Below are 27671 nucleotides of genomic sequence, written 5' to 3'. Positions count from 1 at the left end.
ACCATTGTTTTAATCTAGGCACTCAGACCCCAGAGCCAGCTCTTAGCCATTCTGGGAAGTTGTGAGTCAGAGGCCTTGTTCATACATTGCGCTTCTCAGAGTTTCACTTGTCTCTATCTGAAAGATACCTTCCACTGCAGAAGGTGTGGCTGAAAGAGTAGAAAATACAACTGGGCTCATAATTTCGCATCCTGCCATTCAGTCAGAGCCTATGATGCCATGAAGCATGCAAAAAGGTTTCACATGTTGGGCTGACACAAGATGTCACCGGCAGGAAAGGAGTTCATTGTCCAAATAAGATGTCAGGGCAAGAGTTGCCCCTGCATGGGACACAATTAGGTGGCAAAGGATTGGTACCAACTCACAGCAAAGGAGGCCTCATGGACCATCCTGTTCAGGAAGATCTCAAAGGAGGAAACAGAATTGGGCTAGGCTTTAAGGAGCAGAAGGAACTGAATCAGTGGGAAGAGAGATGTAGGCATTCAGAGGAGGCAAGTGAAGGTGAGGTCCAGAATGGCCCACAGCAGGCAGGGGATGGACGAGATACTCCATGTGACTACAGTAAAGACTTCCTGTAGGGGCACCAGAAGGAAAGCTGAAGAGATGAGTGGGCAGACCTCAGAGGGCCCTGCATGTCAAGCTGAGCAGTTTGGATATTATCCTCTTAGAAATGGAGAGCCCCTGAAAGTTTGTGATTAGGAGACTAAAATGAAAGCTAGGGTTTTGGAAATTTACTTGACTGGTAGGTAACATGAATTAGAGGATTTGGAGTGTGAGACACTGAGACTGAAGAGGGGGACAATTTAGTTGTGCGTGCATGAGGTCATTGAAGCCTCTCTGTAGGAATGGGATCACCCACAGCCAGGCACTGAAGAACCAGACTTACAGGAAGCTGCAGGGCACTGCAAATTATGAATAGATGAAAAATCCTGTAATTAAACTAATTTCACTCCATCTGTCCCCTTACCTTGGATCCATCTACTGAACTGGAGCCACTTCCATAAACCCTGTAACATTCATAGCCTCATCTAGAAAAATTGGTGGATGTAGATGTAGAGATTAACCAAAGAAGCTCCCAAGGAATGTGGCTATTGCCTCTCATTTCCTTATTTCTGTACAATAAACTCCACCTACCAGCAATATGTCCAGTGATGTCCCAAGGAAGCTTAGTGGAATTTTGCTTGTTCCCTAGGCTTCAGACTGAATATGCACAAGCATATAAAAGAAATGGCTAAGCCAATTAACTTAGATATTTCTGCCCAAGAAAAAAAACAATTCAAGCAAAAAAATGTTTTTTGGATCAGATTATCTGGATAATTGCCCAATTCTCTATTTATCTGGAATCTGGGAGCATGCCAGCCTTACTAAATAAAATGATGCTAAACTAACATTTGGAAGTACATCTGAGCCATTTGTTTTCTTTACTAAAACCCAAAGTCTGGCATATTTTAGTATATATAATAATCTAAAACTGGAAGTTTGTTGAAAGCATCTACTATGATATTTTGATTTAAAAAGTAAATTATGGGGCTTCCCTGGTGGCGCAGTGGTTGAGAGTCCGCCTGCCGATGCAGGGGACACGGGTTCGTGCCCCGGTCCGGGAGGATCCCACATGCCGTGCAGCGGCTGGGCCCATGAGCCATGGCCGCTGAGCCTGCGCGTGCAGAGCCTGTGCTCCGCAACGGGAGAGGACACAACAGTGAGAGGCCCGCATACCGCAAAAGAAAAAAAAAAAAAGGAAATTATGAAAATTATGTACAATTAAGAACATGACTAACATAACGACAAATCTTTTCTACAATGCAATAAATAAGAGTTAGCATAAATACATTTGCTGGCTATTAACATCCCCCTAGCTACCTTTGTTTGAAATAATGTCTTTCAGATTGTCGACAAATGGTGCATTATAAATTAACATAAGCCTTCCTTTAGAACTTTATTATTTATTAAACTGTCCTTACATGTGCATTCCTGACATTATAAATCTTCCCAGAGAAAAGAGCAGCTTATTAGCAAGAGGGAAGTCAAACTGCAATAAAAGAATAAAGAGCAAGTGATGCGTTCTACAATGTACTCTTCAGGAGTCTGTTTTGCTTTAGAGGGACTACACATTGATGAGTGCAGCCATGTGTTATGGAGATGACCCAATGCCATCAACTGTGTAAAAAAGCTATCAGGTTCTCACTGGAGATGTCATAAGTCATCCTCTAGATCCTCTAAAACACTCATTCTGGGAGTGACTCTTCCTGACTAGAAAATATCATGCAGGAAAACCTGGATTCAGTTGCCCAAGCTATCGGGTTTTTTTGTTTGTTTGTTTTATAAAGAGGATGTTGGGGGTAGGAGTTTATTAATTTATTTATTTATCTTTGCTGTGTTGGGTCTTCGCTTCTGTGCGAGGGCTTTCTCTAGTTGCGGTGAGCGGGGGCCACTCCTCATCGCGGTGCGCGGGCCTCTCACTATCGCGGCCCCTCTTGTTGTGGAGCACAGGCTCCAAACGTGCAGGCTCAGTACTTGTGGCTCACGGGCCTAGTTGCTCCGCGGCATGTGGGATCCTCCCAGACCAGGGCTCGAACCCGTGTCCCCTGCATTAGCAGATTCTCAACCACTGCGCCACCAGGGAAGCCCCAAGCTATTGTTTTCAGAGTCTTTTTAATTTACCACCAGAAGAAAGTTTAGTCATTAGCGATAAGTAGAGCCAATGTCAAGGTCTCCAGTAAATTCTGGCCGGAGTCAGATGCCTGCTAGTAAGCCATTATTTGTAGTGTGGAAATTATGCACATATTTTCTTACGTCTCTCTAATCTTCTTGGGTCTACAAAGATATTAAAACTTGATGTGGCAGTGAGGCCTCCCTAATGCCATGAATGGTGCCCAGTAATCTAGTAAGCACTCCATAAATCCTTGAATAAAGGAAATCCTGGAAGGATAATCATATCACTGATGAAGCAAGTGATTACTTTTATCTATGATTTAAACTCTTCCAGCAACTATGGATTTAACAGAGGTATTTGATGGACCTGGTGAAATGAGGGAGCTCTAAAGATTACAAGGTGGTTGGAAACTAACACACGTTACATAACTGAAGACCAATTGTATGCTGCACCGTCTGGTGTCGATGACCACTCAACTCCTGGAGGGCAGAGAGTGCTTTCCTGGTCTTGCCCACACAGAGCAGAACACGTGTCATCTTGGAGCACTGCCCACAAATGGCACTTTGGTTAACTGATTTATCTACACAGTAGGAGACAAAGAAAGGGAACCTCTATCGGATAGACTTTTCAGAGGTGTTTCATCCTGCTGGAATGGGCTTTCTGTGTAGAGGTGCCCGGAGTAGCCTGGAAAAATAAGGAATCTGCCTATCTCAGTTGAGTTACAGCTCTGCCACCATGAACACAATAAGGTCTTTACATTTCTCTTGAATTAGCCTGCATGGTTTTCTTCACTGATCATCCTTCTGATAAAATTGCTCAAGGTCCCCTTTATTTTGCCGGTATCTTCCCAGTCAAATTCCTGGGCATCCTGTCTAGGTGTATTGTTTATCTGTGGAGCTGTTATTTCAAAAGGATTACAGATGTGTTTCAAAAGGATTTCTCTTTCTTCCAACTTAGAGTTATGCCAACAGCAATGTCTGGTGGGAGTGGGGAGGGGATGGGGAAGGAAAGTATGACAAAGGAATACTGTAGAGGGAGGTTTAGGGGTCTGGAAGGAAAGAGAAAGCAGGATCAGGATTGGAGGTATTCCTCTTGCTTTCTCACCTTTTGCTTAAATTGAAAAAGTACCCAGTGTTCCCAAGTCAAGAAACTGTGGAAGCCCAGCAAACCCTTTACCTTAGTTATTTAAGATTTGGTCATTCTGAATAATAAGCTGCACTGAGAAGGCTTTTCCTGTTGACAACACATCAGCATGGCGGCTGCAGACTGTGCTTCAGATACAAGCAATTTATTCTTAGAGACCACAGAGGGCAAGAGTAGGGGGGAAAGAAAGCTAAAGCTGTAACTTCATCTTGCTTGAAGTGCTGATGACTTTTCTGTTTGTCGATGGGTTGTTAACTACATGCATTACGAAAAATAGATAATGAATTATGTATCAAGGTTTCTGTTGCCATTTTAAGACCCACAAAAAACTCTCTGGGCCTAAAATACCACAAATTAAAAATGCAAATAATGATAAATCGGACCAATTTGCCACCTGCTACGATCTCTAGTGAGATCCCATTGTGAAGGTAAAGATGTTGAGATGACAGTTTGCAATTTGCTTGCAAACTTATCAAAATGGAAAAGGGAAGAGAAGGGGAGAAGGTGAAGGAGTGACTTTGTATTGTGGAACACATCTGAACCCTGGAGTCTGGAGCCATGAAGCTTGAGCAAAGCCCTCTCTGGGCCTCGGGCAGTACTGAAAGCTGAACAAGCCCATTGCCCCCAGCCTCCGGAGGAATCTGTGTTTGCACCTGTTTCTCATATGCTTTGAATATTTTTTGGATTTTTAAATTTTATAGACCAACATCCTGGGAAAATACACTTCCTTGAAGTCTGAAAGCTTGGCTGGTAGTATAAACAAATGCCTGCTTAATATGCAGGAAATGACTTGAAAATTGTTTCCTTTCCCTTTGGGAAAATATTTTTAAGCTGTGAAGGCTACAGGTCTTAAAAGCAAGTTGTTTTTGCTGTTGATTTAAGAGAATCAGGCAGAAACCTCCTCAAAGCACTCGTTTATATACCATCCAAAAGACCCTCAGGGATCTGACTGTGTCACCCAATCCCTCTGCTTGAGCATCTGAGGATGCAGAATGTAAGCACAGAAGAGATAGATCACAGATGTCAGGTGATGAGCTATAATGGGACAGCCCCCCCACTAAGCACGCACAGGTAAAATGCGGCCAGAGCATGTGCGCTGGTCTCCATACCTGAGAGAAAGATCCAGGGACTGGCTTATCCCAGGAGAAGAGACAGAGTTGATTCTGCCCACGTTAGCTTTGTCTTTTTCTATTTTTCTACCTAAGTGTCTGGAGGAGCACTTTCACCAGAGCATTCATTAATGAGTCATCACAGGAAAATGAGCTAATTAATGTGTCCTTTAATGACAGTTTTTCATTGGGTCACAACTAATGCCTTAAATGATCTTTCCTCTTCTACTCTTTATGCCAAGAGTATTAGCCTCTAAAATACAGGGAGACAGTGTAAGTTGGGTGACAGGTATTCAGATGGGAAAAAGGAGGCCACTATGCTAGACGAGGACAAGGACAGGGGACAGGCTTTGGGTGAGCACCCAGTGCAGCCATGCTTCATTTTCTCAAGGCTATGGAGTCGAAAGCACAGAGCTTTGCTCCAGAATCAGAATGACCTGGGTTCCAGTTCAGAGTCTTCTCCTAGCAACCATACAATCTTGGGCATCTATTGGAAGTTTGTTTTCTTATTTGAAAAATGGAGATGGGGGAGGGAACAAGTGTTAGGAAAGAACTGCAACGTGTGGGAAATGGAATGTTTGTTTTCCCCACCCAAACACTTGCCCTGACCCTAATCTCTGTAAATGACATCTCGATTCACCCCATTGTTATGAGCTTTCAATGCCTCATTCCATTCAACCTCCAGAATGTCCTGGCACATATTAGGTACTCAGTAAATATTAGTTCAGTAAATAAATGAGTCAGTGAGTGAATTAATGAATAATGACCTCCGAGGGTATTGGTGAGGATTAAATGAGATGAAGAATATAAAACTCTTTGCAGAGGACCTGACCCATAGTAAGTACATAATTTTCCCCAGAGATCGCAGTGGAGATCCCTTTTTGTTCCCCAAAGCCCACTGGGTTTTCAGCACCACAACTTTTCTTCCCAATAAACACAACTTAAATTCCAACACCTCCTCTGTTCAGAGGGTCTTCCTGATTTCTGCTAAGCTTCCCTCCCCAATCCCAAAGATATTTCCAGAATAAGAAAAAGTACAGGCTGTGCGTATGAGCTCCATGATTAACAACAGGTCAAGGGAGTATTTTCCAATTGGAAAAATGCAGACCACTGAAACTGAAGAAGCCTGGCGTGCTGCTAAAATATTGCTGTGAAAAGAAGCAACACGGGCAGGAAAGACAGAGGCTGCAAAGTGGGGGAGGGAGAAAATGGGCAAGCTGAGCTCCTGCCAAGTACAGACGGAGATTATTTTTTGAAAAATATCTCTGTGTTAAAGATTCATCACTACACACAAAAAAACTGGGAAAAAATCATTTCCTATACAAGTGCAACTATCAGTCTGAAATATCAGAGATATGGAGAAAATGGAGGCAGTTCTTAGAGGATATCAGGCAATGAGTAGTAGCACAAATTATATCAAAAGGAAATGATGAAAATGTAGAGTTTTTCTCTGAAAAAGAGTTACAGTTCTATATATAAATTAATCATAATATACCAACAACAGGGAGGCCTGTGTTTTACTAGCAGCAAATTCACATGTAGATTAAATGTGGAAAATATATGTCAGGAGGGTGGATGGAAATATGGTCTGTAGACCTGTAGGATATCAGAACTGGATGGACCCTAGTTACAGAGCTATCTGAAAATTCAGCATTCATGCAAAAAATACTTAATTAAGCCTCTAGTATGAGCCAGGCTCTGGGTTGGGTGCTGGGATGAAATGATGAAAAGATAAGTTCCTGCCCTCAGGACCTTACAGTCTAGTGGAGGAGACAGGCGTTCTTCATATAATCACACAAATAGCTTTACAAATCATGCTGAGTGCTAAGCAGTAGAAGAGCAATTTTAAAAGCACTGACTTACTGGGACAGCTGACTCTGTGTAAGTGTGTGCACGATTTCTCAGAGATGACAACATTGAAATGAAAATGGAGGGTATGAGACAGATAGACAGCAGGGAATGGGAAAGATGGTTCCAGGCACAGCAACTGCACATGAAAAAGCTTAGTGAAGAGAGGGAAAAGAGAGGCCTGTGTAGAGAATTGTGACTAGCTCCCTATCATAGGGAGTAAACAGAAGAGGTGACAGGTGACAGAGGTGCTAAAGAACCACTCAGCCATGGCCTTACCACTTGGCAGCCTCGGTAAGAAGTTGGAATTCACTGTAGGGTGAATGGGGAGCTATCTGAAGGTTTCAGCAGGTGAGTGAGTGACTCAGCTTGGAAAGATCCACTCTGCCTAGTGTACTAAGTGGCTTGGAGGGGACAAGACTGGCAGGAGTTGGACAACTGCTGTAGGAAGGGGCAGTCCTCCCAGGAAGGGGGCGGGGGGAGTGGCAGAAGGACCAGCACATCTCAACCAGCAGGTGACTCACTGCAGTTGGAGTGACAGCACAGTCAGAGAAGGAGACGGCTCCTGGCTGTTTCCAGGACAGCTGTCTTATCTAGGAGTTCTAGTTATCTAGGAACTTCTTCTGTCCCTAGGGCCTCTCAGTGCTCTCCAGAGAGACACAGGGAGGGGAGGGAGAACAGAGCCAGCTCTTTATTTCTTCTCCAAGGTGGAAGCCCAGTGGAGTAGCAGGAGGGCAGGACAGTGATGAGGATTCTGATTTTCTACCTTGAACTTTGGAGGTACAGAAGGGTGTGCCCCAGGCTTGGCCAAACTATTCACGGCATAGCACTGCCAGCACAAAGGTATCGGAAAGTGGGTTCAGAAGTGATAAACCCAGTATAAAAAGTTTTCCACTAGATTTCAATCTTTCCAGTGCGTTTTTCCAGATTCTCAAGACATCTTTCTCCCTGTGCTTGCTGCATGGCCCAAGTAAAGTTTACATTAAAGTAGAGGAAAATATCTGATCTCATCTCTGATTTGTGTTCAACTGGAGCTCATTTTAGCACAAATAAAGGCACAAAGGAGACCGCTCCCTCGTCTTCCTCCAAGACTCCGGATGTTGAGAATACCAGACCAGGAGGATACTGGAGGCAGATGAGGCTCTTCTGGGTACCCAGAATCCTCCTTGGTGAAATCCCAGTTGAGTCTAGGTGGATATATTAATTTTCTAGGGCTGCTGAAACAAAGTACCACAAATGTGGTGACTTAAAACAACAGAAATTTATTTTCTCACAGTGCTGGAGGTCTGAAGTCCAAAATCAAGGTGTTACCAGGGCCAAGCTGGCTCTGAAGGCTCCAGGGTAGGATACGTGCTTCCTGGGCAATCCTTTGCCTATAGATACGTCACTCCAATCTTTGCCTTTGTTGTCACATAGTGATCTCCCTGTGCGTTTGTCTCTTGCCGTCTTCTTGCAAGGACATTCTTAGAAGGACCAGTCATTTTGGATTAAGGGCTCACTCTATCCCAGTAGGACTTTGTTTTAACTAATTTTACCTGCAAAACCTATTTCCAAATAAGGTACCATTCTGGAGTTCCAGGAAGGATGTGAATTCGGCGGGGACACTACTCAACTCTATACAATAGGTAGCAGCAGGCTGAGAAACTGAGGAAGGCTGACACCAGGAATCTAGGCAGACCCACAGAGCAGGGCAGGATAAAAGAGCAAAGGTCAGTTATTCCGGGAACCAAAGACAGTCCTAAAACTAGGAGGTCATTCTGGAAGAAAGGACAGAGACTATTGATGCGTTCTACTGACCAAGGCACAAGCTGAGACAGGCTAATTCTGTAAAAGCCTGTGTGTGTGTGTGTGTGTGTGTGTGTGTACGTGTGTGTGTCTCCATGTGTGTGCATGTGTGTGCGTCTACGTACATGTGCACGTATGTGTGTGTGCGTGTGTGCATCTCTACGTGTACGTGTGTGCTTGTACACGTGTACACATGTGTGCGTGTGTACATGTGTGTGCATGTCTACGTGTGCACATGTATGTGTACGTGTGTGCGCGTTTGTGCGCGTGTGTGGGTTGTGTGTGCATGTACATGTGTGTGTGTGCGTGTGTGTGTCTAGGAGAGGCAGGGTGGCTAAGAAGTGGGAGGTAGCTGACAGAAGCAATGGGGGAGACAGTAATGGGCCACGACCCCTATCCAGTAGGAGAAAAACATTTTCAAGTGTTGGGTTTGGGGATAATGAAAATAAAACACACGGATTAGAAAACTTTTAGAGAATATAGAAAAGTAGAGGGAACAAAAACGTCAGTATTGGGCTTCCCTGGTGGCGCAGTGGTTGAGAGTCCACCTGCCGATGCAGGGGACACGGGTTCGTGCCCTGGTCCAGGAGGATCTCACATGCCACGCAGTGGCTGGGCCCATGAGCCATGGCCGCTGAGCCTGCGCGTCCGGAGCCTGTGCTCCGCAACGGGAGAGGCCGCAGCAGTGAGACGCCCGCGTTTGCTCCTAGTGCTCCCTCTACTCCCAGGTACAAAAATTGAATTAATACTATAACTACTTGATGGATCATTACTATCATATTTTTGTTTCCCTTCATACTTTACCCCCTATTCTCCCTCAGCCCCCAAAAAAGCACCCACTTCAATGTATTTAATGTATTTACACCGAATATTGTGGCATTCCCCCATGTGATATCAACACATTACAAATAACAGTTCCTAGAAAATTTTAGTGTCATGTGTCCTGAGGAAAACTTTTCCACTACCATCTTAGGTTGCAATGGTTGGGGGCCTGTGAATTGACTAACAAAAGACAGATTAACGGGAGAAAAGACCGAGTTTATTCACACGCACACAGAAGTGCATAAAAGAAGTGGCTCCCCAAACAGCTAAAGACAGGGGTTCATATACCAATCTAACAGGGTAAGGAAGAGGAGAAAAGGGTTTAAGGAAAAACAGGATGTTTAGGAAACACATGGGCTTTTAGGGATACAAAGGGAAGGCTTGAGGGTTCGTGAAGTTTGTTCTCATCCAGGTGGTCAGTCTCCTTTCTGGCTGTAAACCACGCCCCCAGCCCCTCCACAGAGGAGATTTATGGCAACTGTATTTTTGGGAGGCTCTCCTCAAGTTAGCAAAAGAAGTTTAGTTACTGTTTGTTCAGATGTTTTTAACTTAAAATAATCTTCATGTCATTTTGATGATTTTGAGAGTGCCTACACGTACTCATGAAAACTAAACCTCTGAGCCCCATCACAGAACTCCTGTGGACCAGTATGAGGTGAAGCTGGGCCCCAGGGACTAAGGAAGGGCCATGTGAAGAAGGGTTTCTGAGTCGTGCCCAGGGAGAGACAGATTTGCCTGTGTAGGGGAGGAATTTTCCCTCCACCTTTCTGAGTGCAGAGCTGAGACCCCTGTGATAAAGACTAACAAAAGAAAAACAAACACAAGTACAGAGAAGCACATATACCTTGTGTATACATGAGAAATACCCAGGGAAAAATGAGTAACTCTCTGAAGCGGCTTAGAATTCAGGATTAAATACCATCTAATAGGGAAAGGTATGGAGGATGGGGGCAGGGGTGCAGGCCTTTTATGGGAGAGTAAATGAATTTTAGGAAATACGAATGGGCGCGTAGAAGAATAGATGGGAGGTATGACAGTTTGTGACAAAGTCTGTCTGGGTATAGTACCTCCTCTCCTGTGACAAGAGCCCATCTTCCCTGGTTCAAGAAGCTCCCAGGGAAGGGATTTATGGCCATCAAGTTCCTTTTGGAGGATCTGTCTTGAGGCAGAAAGGGGCATTCAGAGAAAGCCTCTCTCTGCATTTGCTGTTTTTTCAAGTGTATCATGCAAACAGATGAGAGAACTCAGAGATGAGTAACTCAAAGGGGTAGTTAGAACTTGGGCTTATATAACATCGTAACAAAAGGATAAATTTTTAGACACATGACAAGACAACAGAAAAGAACTCTGAGCTTCTAAGGGCATCAAATTGTGGGAAGGTAAATATATGGGGAAACTAATGGTAGATGAGAGCTAGTTTTGACAAGGTTGTTGCCTAGATACCTCTGGTGCTGTCTCTGGGCTGGTAAGGGTCTAGAGTTGCCTCTGGTGATTAACATCTGTTTTTCTTGGTAGAGAGTGGAGGAGGGACACCCTTTACAAATTTATGCTCTGCTTTTAGCCAAATAGGAGAGGGCAGACAGCTTTTCTTGTATCTGCTTCTTCTTAATTGCCTTTAGCTCAAAAGAATCCTTATGACAAAGTGGCCCATTTTAGGGTGGCAGATTCTGCTACCCTTCAAGCCCATGAATTGTAAGAAGCTGGAAAATACCATAGCAGCTCTTGGATTCCAGGTAGAGTTCCATTTAGTACCCATTAGGAAAACTGAGAGAACTGCATTTGATTGCAAAGGGAAAAAAGTTTCCATCATTCAGAAATCTCGCTAGGCATTGATGAACTACTGTCTCTCTCTCCCTTTCTTTCTCATTTATAAACTATGTGATCAGTACCTACCGTAAGTGTTATACACTCAAACACAGTGTAGGGATAATAAACACTCTTTTAATATCCTGGCACAGGCTTCCTTTCAAAACGTGTATTACCCTAGCACTAGGAGGCCATGGACTTTTCCATCAGCTCTCAGTAAGACAGATCAGGTGGTATGGTACCGTCTGCACTCTTGCCGACCCCAGGAGCCTGGAGGAGTTGGGAGTACAGGCTCCGGTCACCGCAGATGCAGAATGGTATAAGGCCCAGGAAAAATAAGGAAACTAATCTTGTGTACCTAGTCCTAAAATTACAGTGATGTAAGAATGACTGAGGCTAAAATTTTCTAAATACTATCAATTCTCAAACAGAAAAGCACTCCCCAACTCCTTGGCAGCACGATTATCTTTCATATTATTATGTTCTTTCCATCTCCCATACCTACAGTGTGAAATTAATAATAATGACCTGTTCTTCTGGGCTGCAGAGCAGGTTTACTAATTACTGATGGATAAGTGCTTTGAACATTAAGAAGGGCCATGCTGAGATGCTAAGCTTCTCTCTCTCTTCCTCTCTTCACCGCCCCCCACACACACATCCTGGAAATACAATACACTTCCATTTACAGTAAAACAGGTGCTTGGACCTGGGGCATCAGAATTCATGTTTGCATTTTGGGGAAGGATAGCACGCCTTTTACTGATACATGTTGAAGACCAGGGCTTTGCCTGTTGAGTTAATAGCTCTCTCCAGCTTCTCCTACATATACTTTGAAAGCAGTAGCTCAAGAATCTTTCTGATGACAAGCTCTCTTTTCTGGTGATTATTAATTTTGCTTAAAGTTTATTCTAAGAATTCACCTAATACCTTCCTGCAGCACATCAGAAACTTGCTTTTTTTATGTGCTTAAACCTGATATTTTAAAGTAAGCATGGAGATGAGAGCCAGGAAATGTGGAAAAAATGTTTTAATTTGGCTTAGAAAAACTAGGAGCAAGAGTTTATTTCCCCAAATGGTATTCCCTCTAAGATTACAAAAGTAGAAAGCAGATTTTAAACACAGGGTTGGATATTTTCTTTACCTAAAGCAAATATGTGAGGAGTGTGCCCTCGGTAGTCAGATTTCAGAGATTACTTGAGGGAACTAAATAGCTTGGAGCCTTGTGGTCACACTCTGCCCAGGGCACAGCATATGTCACACAGGTGATTTGCCACCATAAAAGACGATCCTCGGGGGCAATGCTAGCATGGGGGGCGCTGAGTGAGGAGACCCGGGGCTCCACCAGGAACTGACTTGTGACCTTGGCTCAGTCACTTTACTTCTCTGCAGCTCATCTTCCTCATGCATAAGACCAGGTACTTTTACTAACAATCCCTTGTTGAGTCCCCACTTCTCTAGGCCTTTCTGCTTCTCATTTCTACAGGGCATTTTCATAAACAACATCTAAGCTGAGATTTAAGAAGAGATGATTATTCCCATTTTACAGTTGAGGAAACGGACTGAGAATGGTTAAATGGTTTTCAGCAAATGGTGGTCTTCTTTCTGTGTGCCAGATACTGTACTAGGTACTAGGTCTACAAGTGTGGAAGAGACCTGAACTCTGTCCTCAAAGCAATGGGAGAGACTGGAGTGTTGAGGGATAAATACAACATAGTAGAGTAGGAGCAATATGCTATGAGAACACAAAGAAGAGTGCAGCAAACTGCCTGGTGATGTGAGACAAGGGTTCCTGGAAAAGATGATATTCTGAAGTGGTTCTTGAAGGATGAGTTTGGCAAATGGAGAAGGGAAAGAAAGACATAAAGGCAGACAAATACCATGTGCAGAGGCATGAACGGCCCAGTGTTCTTGGTGGACAGGTGCAGCTGGATGGGTTTAAGGGAAGGGGGCTAATCTTAGGGAAGTACATTGAAATATGGTAATAAAGATGCATGGATTTTATCCTGTAGCTTTTTAACCAAGGGGATAGTGGTTTGGCATCAGGGTAGAAGGAACTGTTGTCGGTAAACAGTCCAATCAAGAGGCTAATTCAAAAGCCTAGAGACCAAATTCTAAGGACTTGAATTAAGATCACGACTGTGAGTGTGGGCAGTAGGGCTCAGACAGTAGAGACTGTTTAGATCAGAATCCATAGATCTCGGTAACTAATTGGCAAAGACAAAGATGAACCCAGGACTTCTACCTTAGGAGGCTGAGTGGATGGGGACTCTATTTCCTGAAGCAGAAAGCAGAACATCGGGTTTGGATGTTTGGAAGACCCATGTGTTCAGCTTGGGGCATGCGGGGTTTGAAGTGTGTGCGGGACTTACCAGTGTAGATGACCACTTGGCAGTTGGATATTGAAATCTGCTCCTTAGAATACAGGTTGGGGTTGGAGGTAAAAACCTGGACTCATCAGCACACGGGTAACAATGGAAGCTGTAGAGAGAAATGAAAGCATATCAAAGCCTCGGTCTCTCTCTTTTTATATTTTTACAAAACAGCTTTAAGTCCTACTTCCAAGTGTTATTAAGTCATTCTTTGGAGAAATCAGTCAAAAAACTAGAATCTTATTTTCCTGATTAGATTTGAACTTATTTAGATGCAATCACTTACTCATCTTTTACCCGTGTCTTCCGGGACTTTTAGAAAGTCAGTGCAGTTTGCTATGCACAAGATAATGAGCCTTGAACAGGCAAGTCTGGCTCCAAGACCATCTCTGAGAGCCAAGAATAGACCCCCATTCGCACCTCCTAGATCTGTTCCCTGGTAGCCACACACCAGCACTTACTTGTGCCTCAGCTTCCCATAAATAAAATTCTTGAATCAGAGTATATGTATGGTCATTTTATGCACCATTTATCAAGTCCTATAATGTGGCATGCCCTGGGCTGAGATATACAAATTAATGAAGTTAATTAGTCAAGTATGAACGTGTCAAAAATACAGAGAGCACTTTGACAGGTCTGCTGGACCCTAAGAATAAAATGCAGTGGGGGTCCAAGCATGAAACAGTGGATTTCCCCAGGGATATCAGGAAAGCCATCCTGGAGTTACCTTCCGCCTGGTCTTAAGAAGAGTAGAGGTTCTTAGAGGAAGTAAAGAGGAGCATCAGTCCAGACTTGGGAACACAACGGACAAAGGCACTGAGGTGAAAAGAACGGTGTATGCTCTTTTGATCAGAGAAATCATAAGTACTGATTTGCCTAATTTGGTTTTGGGGTTTTGTTTTATAATTAGCAGGGTTCTACATTTTTTTAATTCCTACCTTGCCATCTAGTCATTAGCCCCTCTTAATCAATAGCATTTTTCAGCAATCACAAGTAAATTTTAAAAAAAATATTTCTATACATATGCTGTGCTATAATTACTCTTTAAAAAAAGTTTCCTGAACATTTACTATTCTGAATCTATAATCAGGTGAATCATGACATAATCCTCTGGAAGGGTATGTTATCTGCTAATGCCAATTCTAAATTAGTGTTTCTCTGAAATGTTTTCACAATATACGGTAAGTACAAATAAGATGCATAGGTCATATTTGCTCTGAATCTCATTTTGGATCCCCTTTTAATTTGATGTTTAAAAACAACAAAGTTATTAGATATCAAGTAGACAAGACTGCAGTCCTGGCCAAGACAGCACCAAGGGTGAATACTCCTCTCCAACACTGAGATTTAAGGGTTTAGCAAATTCACCCAAAGGAAAACAGGAAGGTTTAAACATCATAACTCACTCAAATTTTTTTGCTTATATTGGTAAATGTGCAATTAATGTAGAAAATGAAACTTTATAAGAAAAAGAAAATTCACCTATAATCCCATCAGATACTACCATGTTATAATCCCATCAGATACTAATTTCCTTCCAGTGTTTGACGTCCAAAGCACACCACATACTGAGTCCTTGCTTTCCTTCTGTACCTTAAATCCTGCTGGTACTAAAACTTAAATGTATCCCCAATCCATTTTCATCCCTGCATCCTTACCACCACTCTTCTTGATCAGATGATCACAAGAGCTTCCACCACATAGGTGAAGCTGTCCTCCACATAGGGCCAGAAGGATCCCACTGAAGTGCAAATCAGACTGTGCCTTTCTCCCACTTAAAAAGCTTTGGTGCCTCCCCACTGCCTGTGGAATGAAGTTCAAGCTTATTATCATGGAAGACAAAACCTTCCATGGCCCTCCATGGTCCTGTCTACTTCCCCAGACTCACCTTCTGCTGCCCTGTGCCTCTACTTGCAGAGTTTCCTGTATATTCATATAGCATGTTTTTTGTGCTTTTGTTTATGCTATGTCCTCAACTTGGAATATGCTTCCTCCACTTCTTGAACTCGGTAACTCTGATTTATCCCTCAAGATCCAGTCACAACTTATTTTCTCCAGGGCAACTTCCCCGAATACCCAGGCAGGGCTAAGAGCCCATCTTTGATGATGATGTCCCGAAGCACTCAGCCTACTTCTGTCCCTTTATCATTCAGTTATTGCCACAATGACGTTGTGTAACAAACCACCCCAAAACGCAGCAGTCTACATGTCAACATTTATTGTCAGGTTCACAAGTCTTTGGGTCAGAGGAGGAGGCTGCTCTACATGTCTTATTCTGGGATCCAGGCTGCATGGACAGTGGAAACCAAGGGCACTCCAAGGGCAGAGGTCAGAACTCCCACAGAGACAAGGGAAAAATACATGGTGCCTCTTAAGCCCTAAGTTTAAGGGTCACACACTGTAATTTCATGAACTAAAGCAAGTCCATGACCAAGTTCCCTACCAATGGGGAAGGAGGTGTGCTCGTCTCAAGGAGATGCGGAAGGAAGAAGGAAACATCTGCTAAACAAGGAGCTCATCTAACACAGTGCTCATGTCATAAATGGTAACTATCTTTCCAGTTGCTTGGTCCAAAAACCTCATTCATCCTTAACTCTTCTCTTCCTTTTTCTTGATGTCCAATCCATCAATAAATCCTCTTGGCTCTATCCTTCGAAGACTTCTAGAATTGTATACTTCTCTCCCCCGTGAGCACTTACTTTTCTGGTCCAGGCCACCTTCATCTCTCCCTTGGATAATTGCAACAACCTCTTACTGGGGCTTCAGGCTTCTGCTCTTGCCCCTTACAATTCATCCCATCCCAACAGCCAGGGTGATCCCCTTCAAGCATACACCAGATCCTGCTAACGCCGCTTCTTGAAACCCTCCAGTGACTCCCTATCTCACCAGAGAAAAAGCCACAGTGCTACAAGTGCCTCTTAGGGCTTTGGCCATCTGTCTCCTGCAGTTGCTCTGGCCTCACCTCTTCCCTCGTTCTCCTCTTCACCCACTCTGCCCCAGTAGTTGGCCTCCTTGCTGGTCCTCAGAAACACCAGATGCTCTCCCTCTTCTGCTTTGCACTCTTCTCCCACTTTGTACCAATGACCCTCTGTCTGGAGCGCTCCTTCCTCATATATATCTACATAGATAGCTCCCTCCTTCACCAACTCTCTGTACAAAATCACCTCTTCAGGGAGTTCCTGCCTAACCACCAATGTAAAACAGAAACCTGAAGTCCCCAGGCCCCCAGTAAAACATAAGCTCCACGAGGGCAGGGAGTCTGTTTTGCTTATGGCTGTATTCAAAGATTGAGAACAGTGCCTGGAACAGGGTGGGAACTCAATGACTGTTGAATGAGCGGCCAGCACTGCCATATAATATTAGAACAACCGGGTTACGTCTAGTCTCACCATGGGTAGGCAATGACCACATCTCACTTCTCCTTGCATCTCCAGTGCTGGGCACAGCTTCTAGGACACAGAAAGCACAGTAAGCACAGGCTGAACTGGCTGGAACATTTTGTAAGGATGGATTACTGGAAAGCACTCAAGCTTTCCATCTAACAGACTCTTACTGTTTCTACTGCTTGCCAACTGGGTTTATTTGGAAGGTAATGTTTTCCCAGGAATTACTATGAGGCTGAGTGTAAAGAAACGCAGGTCTAATGGGCAAGAGACCACGCCTGCCTTAATCCTCATTTATCTCCAGGGTGCTAGCACAGTGCTCGGCATGGGGTAAATGCGCTATTCATTTTTGTTGATTAAATGAATAAATAAATGAATACATGAGTTCTTTTATGAGCCAATCCATGGACCAAAGTGGCTTAGGTGTGCTTGTGGACGAAAGCTTTGGAAGGATCGAGGAACAGAGAGTTAGTTGTTAACTCAGCATCACTCTGCAGCTGTACAGTATGCCTCAGCTCCAACAAACAGACCCAAAAATCATGCTTGCTAAAAGCCAGTGCACCATGAACAGCAGTCACCGTGCTGCCCCCCTTTGGAATTCAGATGGCAAAAGCAATGCAGCCTCATCCCACCACTCTCAGTTTCTCTGTGTATCTGAGGAGTGAGCTGCAAGGTGTCCCAGCCAACGCAGGGGGAAATTCTGCAGACCCTCTGCTTCCCACCCATTCCCATAACTTCTCACCATGAAGACAGTGATCCTGCATGGGGGAGGGGGACCTGTTACAGAATAGAGGTGGATGGCCCCTTGGTGAAAGTCATAAGACTGAAAAGGATGTGGGGGGAGTGGACAGACTGGCACTTAAATAAGAGGCTTAGGGCCTTGGGAGCAACAGGAATGGCACATCCCATTAGGGATGACTTCCCCCAACATTCTGATGCCAACGCACCTGCTGGTAACTTAGAGCACGGGGCAAACTCAGCTCTCTGGGCTCAGCCAGTCTTACTCCCTGCCCCTGGGTGTGGATACACAGGGTATTGCCTCACACGGTTTCAGCACCTTTGACTCTTAGCAACAGGCCCTCATCTCTCTCTTCCTCTTCACCAGGAAGGACCCTGAACCTGCCCCTTCAGGGTCGCGCTCAGGGTTTTAGAGCACGTGCCAGAGCAGTTGGTATTTTTATCAGATGAGCACTTCCCAGTGTTAGAATTATGGAATGTGGAGTCAGCCATACTCAAGTTCAAATCCCAGCTGCCACTGAAGTCTCTGGGCCTCAGTTCCCCTCTCTATAAAGAGGAATGATAATTGTATCTACTTCCTAGGTTTGTCATGAGAATTCAATGAGCTAAATATGTAAAGCATTCAGTCCAGGGTCTGGCACATAGTAAGCATTCAGTAAATAATACCGCAGTAGCAAAAACTGTAAGACTCATATGCTTTAACACTGTCTCCCAGTGTTGGTCTCCCAGACCAACCAATCATGCTTAGGTCGACCCCATGCGGGGATAGGACAGGAAGGCAGGGGAAAGGTGGGGCTGCTTCTATGTAAGCAAACCATGGGGCCTCCTGAGGGTCCCTCCTTCTCTTGCAACTCACACCTCCTGGCTAATTTCCTGAGTCACAGCTTTGAGCAATCCCTCTACCATGGAGCACTGACCTGTGGTTGACAGAGTTATGTGTGAGAAAGAGAGAGAAAGGGAAAGGAGAAGGAGATAGAGAGAGAGACAAAGACTGAGAGTGTGCAGAGCGAGGGAAGAGAGCCCTGGAGCCTCCAGGGAGGCCTGGAACTGTCAAGTGCTGGGGTGGGGCAAGGTTCACACAGGCAGACCTGCCTTCCTGTGTCTGTTCCCTGTGGTTCCAGCTGAAAAAGCAGAAAGCTGAGGAAGGGCTCTTCTGGGAGCTCAGCAAATGAGAACCAAGCAGCATCTTTAATCTGGATAAGGATGTGCAGAGTGTATGTGAATTCCTCTCTGGATACATGAGCGTGTTCGTGTTTATTTAATTATGAGAAGTCATGTAAAACGCTGGATAACGTGCATAACCTACGCGAAACCATCTGTGGGTAAAGTAGCTGATACCCATCACAGTCCACCCGTTGGTGAATGTTCTCTGCCCTCTGGGCCTTTGCACCTGCCAGCCCCTCTTCCTGGAACGTCCATTCCCTGTTACTCTCCTCCCCACACCTGCCTCGCCCCTGTTAGCTTCTACCCATCCTCAGGGCTCACACTCTGCGTCCTCTTAGAAGTCCCCCATATTTGTAGCTGGGTGGCATATCCCAAGACACTTATGTCACCCTGTGGTCCTTACCTAGTCACTTGTCATTCTCTCTAGCAAGACCCTGAGTTCCTCAGAGGCAAGGATTGTATTTTATTTAGGTCTCTATCCCCAGTGCCCGGCACACAGTGGGTGCTCAAATATACCTGCTGAATTAGAATAAAATACTCAAGTTGCTCATCTGTCTCCTTGAAAGGCAGCCTCTATTCTCCTTAGGCAAGCCTCTGAATCCATCAGAGGGGACTTGTTATAAAACCAACAAGCAGAGCAATCCATTACTTCTGGGACTTCACAGCGTCATGGTGATGGCTTAAGGAGCCCCTTAACGATGTCAGTAGCTGCCAATTAAGTAAACCAAAAATCGGGATGGAAGCCAAAGTATCAACAGAGACACTGTCAACACTGCCTGGCTAAGAAAGGCGGTGCAGTCACCTGCAGATTCAGCTCAGCACCCAGGGGCCTGCACCTTCATTGTGAATTATCAAGGACTCTGCTCCAATGCCCTGCTCCAAGCTTCTGTCCTGCTACCTGCACCTTCCACCTGAGGACTGATACAGGTGAAGCTGCAAAATTAAATCCAACCATGGGTGTGTCTGCTTTGTTAGAAATGGCACTTGAAGACCAACACCCTGAAAGAGACAAATTTTCCATGTTTACACTCTCTGCTAACCTACAAGCCACATGTATCTTAATATTGGCTGATACCTGTCACATATTGTGTTAAGCAACTTATATGGATTATCTTATTTAGTTTACAACAACTCCATGAGGCAGAAAACAGTATAATCCCCATTATACAGGTTAAGCTAGAACACAGAGGAAGCTTAAGTTATACACGCAAACACAAAGACAGTATGCAGCAGAGCTGGGATTTGAACTCGGACACTCTGATTCTAGCGCCCAACCAAACACTAATCACCCAGTCATCTCTCTCATGCAAAGACTGATCAGCCCCGTCCCAAGAAATTCTAAGATCACCAATGGCTCATATACAATCATCCTTCCCAAATTCTGAAACACTCAGGACACAGAGAACCCATTAGGAAATGCAGGGAGTAAGTCTAGGATGGATAAGGGAAGGCCTCCTGCAGAAGCCAAAGTATCAACAGAGACACTGTCAACACTGCCTGGCTAAGAAAGGCGGTGCAGTCACCTGCAGATTTTACAGATAATAAAGTCAAGGAGGGAGGGAGTAACCAGTGTCAGAGTTTGAGAGTCACGCCTTTGAGAGGGTCACTGGAGCAGGGAGCCAGCCCTACCCACCCCACCCTGGGGTCAGAACCCTGGACTCTGAGGACCTAGGGGCTGTGTAAATCCCCCTGGGAAAGCCAAGGCAAGAAATGCTGGCTAGCTGATTCATGTGCTGGACTTGAACCACCTTTCTTGGATCTGAGCTCCTAAATGGAAATTAAACACTGAAGGATATTTGCCTTTTATGATCCTCCGGAGCCCGGGCTTATTTATATGGTGAAGGTTAATGAAACAATCAAGTGTATGCATGAAAGCTAAAACATGGATTGAAACTCTTCAATTTTCATCTGCAATAATGAGCACTAGGCTCAGGTTCTTACCCTGCATTTCACATCCATTAATTATTTCAGTGACTCCAGTTACAATTAACAAGGATCCAGCCATGTGTGTTAAATCTTAACATTCAGTTTTCTCATCCATCAGCTGAGTGGGAGATGTGCAGAAGGGAGGGGTGGAGGGCAGGATGAGGCTCTGAAGTCCTTTCTTGGCTAAACTGTACTGATCCAGACCTATGTGCCCAACACATGCCATGCACTTCACCTGCTTTACCTCACTAAATCCTCACAATATAATTTCAGTAATTGTTTTAAACTCTCTTATGTCATTGCTGCCTCCCAGGTAACCCCTCAGAACCAGCACTTGATTCTCCACAAGGCTCCTCGTATGCCCCGCTCTGTCCTCACACCCTGCTTCTTCATCTCCAGATACGCTCCTACTTCACCCTCCAAAAAGCATAGTCTCCCCTCAGCAAAACCCCCCGTGTCATTGCCCCCTCCTCTTAGAGATGCGTCACCTTCTTGCTCTTTCTGCAGACAGGCTCCCCTAAGGACACACTTCCCCTGCAGTCCTCCCAGGCGGGGGGCTGGCTTTCCTCTCACAGTCCTCATACCACTGGGCCCAGAGAAGGCGGGGAGGGAGCACATATCTCTCTTGCTGTTCCTTATGACTTCCAGACCTTTCTCCTTCTCTCCTCCCTAAGAACACTGAGTTCTGAACCATATTTCATCAGACTATGTCACCCATAATTCCATATCATTGGAATCTGCAACAATGGGTCAATCCCTGTCATTTCTCCATGGTTTTAGTTACTGCTGTTTAAATTCTTGATACTTTAATATATACACAGACCATCCTTTAACGCCCTGACTCAGTTTTATGAGCTCATCTCCTCCAGTGGTCTTACTTTAGTCACGATGAGCCTACCTGAGCCTATACCTGTCATGATCAATAAATGCAAACTCTCCATAATCTCTGGCTACTAGCTCAAATTTTTATATCTCCCTCTAATATCCCAACTCTGTCAATCTTTTGCCTACCCCCAAGACTTCCAACTCACTAATCTAACCATCTTTTTTCAATAGACCTTATATTTTAGAGCCGTTTTAGGTTCACAGCAATATCGAGCAGAAGGTACAGAGTGTTACTATATACTCCCTGCCCTCACACACACATAGCCTCCCCCATTATCAGCATCCCCCATCAGAGTGGAACACTTGTTACAACTGATGAACCTACACTGACACATCATTAGCAGCCAAAGTCCATACTTTATATTAAGGTTCACTCCAGGTTTTATACATTCTGTGAATGTGGGCAAATGTATAATGACATATATGTATCATTGTGGTATCATGCAGAGTAGTTTCACTGCCCTAAAACCCCTCTATGTCCACCTATTCATCCTTCTCACTCCCCAACCCCTGGCCACTGTGATCTTTTTACTATCTCCATAGTTTGGCCTTTTCCAGAATGTCATATAGTTGGAATCACACAGTATTTTTTAGCCTTTTAAATTGGCTTCTTTCACTTAGTTATATGCATTTAAGGCTCCCCCATGTCTTTTAATGGCTTGATAGTTCACTTCTTTTTAGCACTGAGTAATATTCCACTGTCTGGATGTACCACAGTTTATTTATCCATTCACCTACTGAAGGACATCTTGCTTGCTTCCAAATTTTGGCAATTACAAATAAAGCTGCTATAAACATCCGTATGCAAGTTTTTGTGTAGAGATAGTTTTCAACTCCTTTGGGTAAATACCAAGGAGCACAACTGTTGGATCATATGGTAAAAGTATATTTCATTTTGTAGGAAACCACCAACTTTATATTTAAAGTGGGTTTCTTGTAGACAACATATAGCTGGGTCTTTCCACATTCCTTCTTCCCTGGAAGTCTTGCCTCCCTTCATACCAGCCTCAATTCCATGGACTAACATTACAATCTCCCCCACATACATCTCAGTTCCTCTGCCTCTCTCTTGATTTCTTCTATCTTTTGGCAAAAAAAATAGAATCCTGGTAAAATCGAATTGTCTGCTGGAATGTGGTTACAGAGAATCAACCACATTAGCTGGTCTCATTTTAAATTTCTAACCATGAATTTCAAATGGGCTCTTACTGTTCTTCAGCAATAATATCCTGTCTCCTTAATCAATTCACTCTTAAATCTCCCTAAAATCTATTTCAGACCTCTTCTCCTCAAACTTCCATCACTTTCTCCCCAATTCTTACTCTCAGCTGACAATTTTTCTTCCTATTTCACTAGAAAAGAAATTGAAACAATAGAAAGAAAACGTCTACAGAGTCCTACCACCAATGCATCCATCTACTAGCATCCTCACTCACATACTTGACCTTCCCTCCCACCACAGATAAACCGCATGTGATTCTATCCAAATTCATTCCTCTATTTATACACTATACCTAATCTTCTGCCATATACACTGTTGAATTACTGGATTCATACAATGATATACTGATATCATATACAATGACCAGCATAATTAGCTACTGGAAAATTCCCAGCAACATAAAAAATATTATGGTTTCTCCCATAAGGAGAAGGAGGGAAAGAAGGAAGGGAGGAAGATTGAGAGAGAAGAAAAGAGAAAGCTTCTCTTGACTCCACTTCTCACACCAGCTACTTATCCATTTCTCTGCCTTCCTGTTTAATAAAACTCCTCAAAACTCCTCTCTGTCTGTATTACTGGCTTCAATTCTTCTCTCTCTTCCCATTCTTTAATCCTCACCAGTCACACCCTCCACTCAAAACTGCTCCCATCAAGGTGACCAATGACCTCCAAGTTGCTATATCCAATGATCAATTCTCTGTCCTCCTCTTATTTGGGAAAAATATTATACTATCAGCTTTATAAGGTAACTGTGACCATTTAATGAAATACTACAATGCTTAGAAAACTTTTATTGTGATCATTTCTTTAAAACTCAGTCTAAATGTCAAAAACAGAAAACTTCCTAGGTTTACAGCATGCACACGTATGTTGATTTATCTCCGTTTGTATTTCAGTTGCAGCTTTCAATAAACACTCCTTCCCCATAAGTGGGTCTCTGAAGGGAAGAGAGAGGTGTGTGGATTTGAGGCCCACACTCTTTTTCAATCTAATTTCTAAGGTCTCCATGGAGGAATAAGTGTTAATTATCCTGTATTGTGTGGGTGTCTCCACAGCATCAGTCTGAGAAATTCATTTAACTTTGACCAATCAGAATAATGAGCTTCTCTCTCTCTCTTCTGATTTAAGTTTGTCAGTAGCTTTGAAAAAGTTTGAGAATTGGGGTTTTTAACCAAAGTCAAACAAACTAATAATTTCCTAAAATTGGTGTTGTCAAAACAATAGCTTCAGCACCAAAAATTCAAGGTACCAAAATAACATGTTAGATCATTTTGGTCTGTCTTCTGTGTTAAAGCCAGAGATTCATCTCAATAATAAGTGAGTTTGTGAAATGTATGGACCAAAAGGAAAGGGAAGAAATTCTGGGCCAATCAAAAATCAAAGAATCTCTGTTAATATCTGTGTTGAGCAGAGCACAAGAAATAAATGGTGAATGAATATTCTAAAAACTGTTCAATACACTGACCAAATAAAACACTCTGAGCAAATAAGTTTGGGTTGAAAGCCAGCAAAAATTTGTTAGCAACATTTTGTTCCTAGAAATAATACTTTGTAAATCTTCAAACCAATGTAAAAGCATCTAAATGACCATTTTATTAGTCATATTAATAAATGCTTCTAAGCTTAGGTGTTCAAGAGTAAACAATCCATATGTGCAAACAAAATGTTTACCTACGTAGAAAATTCCAAAGAATCTACAAAGCACAGGTAAGTGAGTTTAGCCAGGTCATAGGATATAAGGTTAACATACAAAAATGAATTATATTTCTATATACAGTAATGAATAATTAGACACCAAACATTTTAAAAGTATTTCCAATAGTTAAAAAGTGAAATATTTATACAAGTCTTACAAAACATATGTAGACTCTAGAGGCTGAAAGCTATAAAACACTAATGCAAGCAATCAAAGAAGACCTAAATAATGGAGAGATACACCATGTTCATGGTTTGGAAGATTCAACACAGTTAGGATGTCAGTTCTCCCCCAAACTATATATAGACTTAACATAATTCCAATAAAATTCATAGCAGAATTTCTTGTAGATATGAACAAGCTTATCCAAAAATGAATATGAAAAAGAAAGGAATGAGAAAAGCCATAACTACTTTTTTAAGAATGGTAAAGTTGGAGGACTCAAAGTACCTCATTTTAAGACTTAACAAAGCTATAAAAATAAAGATAGTGGGTGTTACTGAAAAAATAGATATACAGATCAAGGAAACAGAATAGAAAGCACAGAATTAAACCCATACAAATATGGTCAACAATTTCTGACAACTGTGCAAAAAAAACTTGATGGAGTAAGAATAATAATTCAACAAATGAGGCTGGAACAAATAAATATCCATGTGCTATAAAAGGAACCCTGACCTGTACCTTACACCTTACGTAAAAGTTAACATAAAATGGTTCGTAGACCTAAATATAAAATGTAAACTATAAAACTTCTAGAGGACAACACAGGAGGACACATCTGAGACCCTGTGTTAAAAAAGATTTCTTAGCTTATGACACCAAAAGCATAATCATAAAATAAAAAGTGATAAATTTGGACATCACCAAAATTTAAAACTTCTATTTTTTGAATGATACTGTTAAGAGAATGAAAAGATAAGCCACAGACTGAGAGAAAATATTTACAAACCCTACCTCTTACAAAGGAATTATATCCAGAATATATATAAGAACTCTCAAAACTCGATAACAAGAAACTCAGTTTTTTAAAAAAACTAAGAAAGGATTTGAACAGACACTTCATCAAAAAGATACAAAGATGGCAAATAAGCACATAAAAAGACGCTCAATATCATTAGCCATTAGGGGATGCAAATCAAAACCACAATGAGATACCACAACACAGAAAATAAACTGACCGCGGAGAGAACATGGAGCAGCCAGAACTCTCATAATTGGTTGGTGGTAATTGGCAGCTCTTCTAAAATTAAACATATACTTGCTATATACTCAGCAATCCCACACTTAGATATTTACCCTGGAGAACTAAAAACTTATCTTCACACAAGAACCTGTACATGAATGTTTACAGAAACTTTAGTCATAATTGTCAAAAACTGGGAATAACCAAATCCTTCAATGAGTGAACGTATAAACAAACTGATACGTGCATGCAGTAGATGTGAAATAAAAAGAGATGAACTATTAACACACACAACAATATGGATGAATCTCAAAGGAATTATACTGAGTGAAAGAAGCCAGTCTCAAAAGATTATATACTATATGACTCCACTTATATGGCATTCTGGAAAAGGAAAAACTCTAGGGCCTCTTTGTTCCATGCCCAGCACAGCTACAGCTCACGGTCCCAAGAAGCACTGCAGCATGTAGCAGCTTCAAAGCCCTGAGTCTGGACAAACTGACTTGTCTGCTAACTCTGTGTCCATCCAGCAGTCCCCACAAGCTAAGAATGGTGGTCCCTTGTCACTTTCTTTAAGAAGAGACTTGAGTATGCCCTAACAGGAGATTAAGTAAAGAAGATGTGCATACAGCAGTTCACTGAGATGGATGGCAAGGTCCATACTGATATAACCCACTCTGCTGGTTTTTTGGATATCATCAGTACTGACAAGACTAGAGAAAATTTCCACCTGACTATCACACCAAGGGTCACTTTGTTGTTTACTGTATTACACTCCTAAAGAGGCCAAGTGTAAGTTGTGCAAAATGAGAAAGATCTTTGTGGGTACAAAGAGAGGTCTCTCATTTGGTAAGCTGTGATGCTGACACTACCCACTACTCTGATCTCATCAAGGTGAACGTCATTCAGACTGACTTGGGGACGGGCAAGAGTACAGATTTAATCAAGTTCAATACTGATAACCTGCGTGTGGTAACTGGAGGTGCTACCCTGGGAAGGACTGATGTGATCACCAGAGATGAAGAGAAGTGAACAAATTCAGAGTATATTTTTAATATATGGATTAGACATGAGCGAGAGAGAGAGAAGAATCAAGTGTTTCTCCAGCATTTTGTGTTCTCCTCTCCAAGGGCCAGTCTTGCTCCCAGTCCAGTAACTAAAAACCACAGAAAGCAAGAGGTCTAGAGTTTGAAATCAGTGGTCAAACTAAGGTGGGAACTAATTAAAATTACCATTTACAGGCTTTATTTTTATTATCAATTTTTATTTATTTAGGTTTTTATTTATTTTGTTATTTGTGTTATTTCCTGTTAACTACACTAAGCATTTTACATTGTTTTGGTATTGATTCTCCCAATCATTATATGGTATGTATAGTATTACAGATTAAAAACTGAGATGCAGAAGAGTTACATGGCTTGTTCTATTTCCCACAACTGACAAGTAGTAAAAAAGAAGTTCAAACTCCAGGTCTTTCTGACTTCAAAACCTGCACACTCATCTACTACACTACAGAGTCTGCTGGGTATTCAAATATCCATATCCCAGCCCACCCTTTATTTCTCCAAGTTAGTTGAGAGTCAGCCCCAATTAAGTCTCTAGTTTCAAGTGTGCTAAGTAGAAGGGAACACGCTGCTCACCAAGAGGAGGAAACATGGTGAGAGGGAAGAGAACAGGATTTGGGTCAGACCGACCTGTCTTGAATCTTGGCTCTACCACTTAGTCGCTATGTCATCTTAGACAAGTACACTGCTCCAATAGATCCAACAAGCATTTACTGAGTGCCTATCATGTTCCAGGAAATATTCTAGGCTCTAATGATATATTTGTGAACAAAACAGCAATGATTCCTGCCCTTGAGAAGCTTACATTCTAGTGAAAGATATGGACAATAATTATAATAAATAACATGTATGGATGTCATATAGTCATAAGT

At 42.8% G+C, this 27671-nt stretch overlaps 1 protein-coding gene and 1 pseudogene across 4 annotated transcripts in view; both read left to right on the top strand.

Annotated features, from left to right (window-relative positions):
* Window positions 1-27671, top strand: part of TRPC7 (transient receptor potential cation channel subfamily C member 7) — a 137381-nt gene that overhangs the window by 16075 nt on the left and 93635 nt on the right. The gene's annotated exons all lie outside the window — the stretch shown is intronic.
* Window positions 300-26767, top strand: LOC112404468 (40S ribosomal protein S4 pseudogene; annotated as a pseudogene).

This window comes from Neophocaena asiaeorientalis, unplaced genomic scaffold, assembly GCF_003031525.2.
Source record: "Neophocaena asiaeorientalis asiaeorientalis breed wild unplaced genomic scaffold, Neophocaena_asiaeorientalis_V1.1 scaffold204, whole genome shotgun sequence".
Lineage (NCBI taxonomy): Eukaryota > Metazoa > Chordata > Mammalia > Artiodactyla > Phocoenidae > Neophocaena > Neophocaena asiaeorientalis.
Note: the sequence above shows the minus strand (reverse complement) of the source record. Positions and strands in the feature narration are given on the sequence as shown.